This window comes from Rhea americana, unplaced genomic scaffold (genome assembly GCF_003343005.1).
Source record: "Rhea americana isolate MKP2758 unplaced genomic scaffold, rheAme1 scaffold_4, whole genome shotgun sequence".
NCBI classification, from domain to species: Eukaryota; Metazoa; Chordata; class Aves; order Rheiformes; family Rheidae; genus Rhea; species Rhea americana.
In genome coordinates, this window is record NW_028186534.1 from 9,204,992 (window position 1) to 9,210,232 (window position 5,241).

Consider the following 5,241-nt stretch of genomic DNA (forward strand, 5'->3'; position numbering starts at 1 on the left):
TGGAAGTGGAACATYGGCACTAATTAAGATGACAAGAACACAGGTCTGAGTTGCTGGGGATACTGGAGTCCAGATTTCTTTTTCTAACACAAGCACAAGCATCTCATTCTAGAACAGTTTTCCTTCTCTTTCTGAAATTCTGCAGCCCTTGGGCAAATTATTGACCTTAGTCTCCTCATCAGTGATTCCCTTGGGAACAAAGCTGACCAGCACTCAGCAGCTCCAGACTCAAGTCCTGGCTTTACTATAAATACCCTGTGTGACCTTGGGCAAGTCAGTATTGTTCTGTGACTTGTTTTTTCCATCTGTAAAATGGCAGTAATGATGAATCCCATGTTCTGTTGCCAAGTCTTACATTATGCATGTGAAGTGCTCACTCAATCTCTTTGTGGCTTGGTTCCTTGCCTCTGAAATATGAATAATAATACAACCCTTGTATACTCATTCTGATTATAATATCTTCATGTATGTGTTATTCGGAGTATTTTGGGGCTCTGTCACAAGGATGCAGATAATAAAGTTCCCTCTTTTCTTACCCTATACATTTTGTACTAGCTAAATTGCAGGGTGACATCCTTTAAATGATGTACAATAGCAAACAGCCAGGAGACAGAAACACTTTAAGTTCACACAGCTATTTTTGCAGATTAACATCTAACCACTGCTGTTCATCCAGCCCCAAAACTTTTACTCAGCAAAACCCTGTCTTCCAGGATGGGTACACATCCCATCTTGATCTGAAATCTTTGGTATATATATCTCTCTCTATATCTCTATATCTCCATATATATATATATATATATATATGTATATGTATGTATGTATTTTAATATGTAATAAAGTAACCAGTGACAAATTTTGACATTTCATACATCAATTTAAACTCAGAGTAGCTTCACAGGACTACTAGAGAGGTGATTAGGATACACAAATCTGCAAATGCCTATACTGAGCAATCTTTTATCATCTTTGCTATAAAGGTGACCTGACACCATGGTTTGATATGACACAGAAGATTTAATATAGTGCCCAACTGAGGAAAGGAATTTTGCACAGTATTAAATGATGAAGTTGTTCCATTGTACAAGTACCATCGGCATTGTTAGATTGTCACAAGACTGGGACAGGAGCTCATAGCCKGTTAACTCCCACATCTGCCTTTGAACAAGGTTGCCTGTTTACTTAAGTGTATGAAGCAGCTCCGGGCTGGCTGTAAATACCAGTTTTTGCAGATAAATGTTGACTGAAAATTTCCTCCCGCGCTTCCCAGCAGACAGTGTTCTTCACTGCCTGCCCAGCTGTAAGATTTGATCCCACCTGGGCTTGACTGTGGTTCGGTGGCAGGGGAAAGAGCACTAATCCACTTCAAGGATCCATGTTACTGTTTTTCGTGTTAATGTTTTTCTAGGAGAAGAAGAGCYGCTGAACTCAAGGGAATATTTGAGTGTCGAGCAAGACAAGACAGATCCCACTTAGAGACTGGAATTTCTTTCTTTTTTATAATTTAAATGTTCATTACTCAGGGTCTCTGCACGGTCATCTTATCACTCTTTTTCAGATGTTCTTCTCTTGTTCATTGGATTCTACAGTCTGCTGCTAAAATTCCAGTAAAGTTAGATCAATATGAAAAGATAGTTTGCTCAGTTGCAAATTTCCAGGAACAGTGCATAATATGAACACAGTCTGAACCTCGTGGAAGTAAGAGCTCTCCTCTGCTCATGTAATTTCCAGTGCGTGCATTTAGATCATAGCTCAGCAACATAAAGGAATTATGGTAACTATGTCTAATACTCTTTTAAGAAAGTTGAATACCCAGAGCTAGTAAGATAACTAGGGACTGAAGTTTAAAAATTGCACGTTAGTCTTGGTCTCATCTCACTGCCTCGTAGCACCACCTACAGAGAGAGTGACAAAATCRCATCCATTGCCAAAACTCGGGGAAACTCCCTGTCCACTGGCCAAACAAATCTACGAACTGCTAGTCTCACAGCCCTGAAGCCTCGAAATCCTCTACTACAGAATAAATGCAAGAACAGGGTCTGTTTCACCAAAAGCTCCTCGATTCACATGCAGAAGGTGCCTCTCTAGCAATGACAGAGTCAATCCAGTTCCTTTTGCCAGTTTCTTCTTTTAACTTTCTTGCAGAAGAACTTTTCTGGCAGCCAAGTGTCCCAGCTGCAAAAGGATAGTGGAATTTGCTGTGGCAAAATACATTTAATGGTCCATTAAGCTCTGAATCATACCTTTGGCATAAGCCATTTTTTCAGGCTTCAAAAGATTGCAATATTTCACCTCTTCTCTGTATCTACCCAATTACACGAGATACCAATAGCATGGCGATTGACCTTCATCTGATCACTGAAGCATGAGGCCTGTTTGCCCTTGATTTAGCCTCAACAGCTAGAGACTGCGATGAGGCAGAGAGCCCTCTACTAGAGCCAGAACTCAAGAGCACAGTTTAAAAAGCTTAAAAAACTGGCTTTTGAAATGTGGCTTTAATTATCTTCCCATTTAAAAAAAATACGCTTAGCTTTTTTGCCTCAAAATAGAATATTCCTCTGAAATACAGAGTATTTTTGTCTTTCTTCAGAAGCTTCAGCCAAATGCCACTGCAGTAACTGGAAAGTTCCCACCATTTTGGACGAGGCCCTGGCTGTGGGAGACAGTGGGTGTAGGAATGTGCGAGCGTGTACAACATTGCTATCATATTGCTCATTAAGAACAGCAGCAAGCAACAGACATTAAAAAGCAGATAAGAGGGCAAAGGAAGACACAGCACTCCAAACAGCAGCAAAACATATGGCAGTGAGCTCTAGTACCAAGTAGTAACAGTGCTCCACTTTTTTGCAGTTTATGCTTAGAAAGATATTTMGGGATGGATATGTGCTGCACACGAGGCAAAAATATGATTCCTTTTATGAACCGATGGAATGATGTCTTAAAATGCATTTGTTTGGCCTTGCTGTGCCTGTGGGAAAGATATACCAGCACCTCATTCCTTTGATGGTAGAACATTTTCTTCTAATTTCCAGTCTGCACTTATTCATTACCAGATAGATTAGATCTACTAGCTTTTCTCTGTTTAGAAAACTAGGTACTTCACAAAGTCATCAGGTTAGTCTACCACTATCATGTCATATGCATGATGTATTTTGGCTCATCTGTATTTGCCAGTGTATCTTCTATGAGTCTTTCCTGCTAACTTTATCCAAAAGTCTTGTACTGTAGTGGGATCAGTCTTACTTCAGTCACTTTTCCTCCTTTTAAATTTCAGAACAATTTTTCCTGTTCTRAAATTGTGTTGTGTTGTTCCTGCATTGATTCTGTTATTTAAACTTATACAGCCAAACACATATTTCATAGGCCTGTCTCCTTTCAATCTTTTTGTTTTGTTCTACTTGGGTAAATGGACAATTTCTATCTCCACGCATTCATTTCCTCTATGTACATGTCCACTATATACCRTATTTTCATTTATGTCCTATCTCTCCCCCTCTCATCACTCCTRCTTCTTCTCTTCATCTCCTTGCATGTGTGTCTGAAAAACATTTTGCTATTTGTTTTAGTTTCCTTTGCAAGGTGTAGTTCAGCTTTGCTTCTGGCAAATTTCCCTTTATGCCTACACTTCCTAACTTCTAAGATGYAGTTTTCTTTGATTAATCCTTTTTTTCCATTCCTCCTAGTTCCTTTGCTTATTCCTAATACCCACTTTGAAGTGGCTATTCACTGAGTTAGGTCTGGACCTCTTCCTTACAGAGTTTAATCCCTCTGTATACCAGATCCAGACACTTTTTATACCCTTTGCTTAAATCCCAAGCTTGCCCAACATTCAAGCCCTTGAAGTTGTCAAAGACCAGGAATGGTCAGATGCAAGCTGGCAGTGCGTACCAGCTTTGGGCACATGAGGGAATAAAGCTTTTCCCTGCGTTCATGTTCACTGTCCCACCAAAATAGCAATTGCAACTGGTTTTCTCTGTGCACACATCCAGAACTGAAAGAGCGCTCAGAAACTGCTGCTCRCATGAGAAATTCCACTCAACTTAACAGCCGCCCACACCGTGCCAGGGGAAGGCTGGAAGATCATTAGCTACAACCRTTCTCATAGAATAAAAAATTGATACAGTAGATTAAAAATTAGCATGAAGAAATGAAGTTTATATATATATATTTTTAAAGCCTCTGTAAGGCAGCCAAAATGAAAACAGATTTCACCAGACCACGAAAAATGAAGTGCATGCATTAGTCATTATAAGACTGGGGCTTATTTCCTTGCTAAATTCCAAGTTTCTAGTTTCTCCTACTGAGGCAGAAGGGCTGTTCRAGAAAACTCCTACAATGTCTTATAACAGCAAAAGAATACTTCTTTCTATTTCTCACTGCACAAGTCTGCCCAAGTGGTTAGATAAAATGAAGTAACATTTCCAGAAAATGTGGTTGCGATTACAGTAACTGTTCCTACCATATGTGTAAATACTAAATTTTTTTTTCTCTTTTTTTTTTCTTTTTTGGGGGGTAATTAAGGTTCTCCTGRTGACAAGGGTACAGCAGCTGCTCTGGAACTGCAGTTGCTGTTTGCACAAAGGATGTTTTGGACAGTTGAGGGCAAGAGGCGAGCTGCAGACCGTAGTCCCGGGTAGCCAGCGGACAGCAGCAGCCCCAGTCCTGCTGCCCATCGCATCGGCTTCCAGGCGGTCCAGTACGACGCAAGAAATCATTACAGCCAGCGTTTTCAGGGAAAAAAATCATTTCAATGAGCATTTCAATTTTTATTTAAAAACCTCTTACAAATGGCCAACGTTTGTCATTTCCAGGGGCTTTTTTCAGGGAATTTCAGGATTTTTGAGCCGTCAGAGTTGGCAAAAGACCAATGCGCCTCGAAGGCAGAGCGGCTCGGGCCGCGGGGAGGCCGCGGCGGGGGGACGGCGGGCCAAGGGGGGCAGCTTGGGGTACCGCAGCACCGCGCTGGGTGGCAAAACCGAGCCCTAAGGCACCTCCGCGCTGTGCGAAAGCGCAGCCGCGGGAAGCCGAATCCGTGCAAACCTAGCGGCAGCGTCGCGGCTCCTCCGCGCGGCGCCTTTTCGCCGAGGCTCCCGCCGCGGCCGCCCTGAGGCGAGGCGGCCATTTCGTGTAGGCCCGGGCTCGGTTTTCACTACGGGCGGCCGCCTGGAGGCGCGGGTGTCCCCCGCGGGAGCCAGGCGAGGCAGAGAGCCGCTGCGGGCCGGCGCCGGCCAGAGCTCCGAG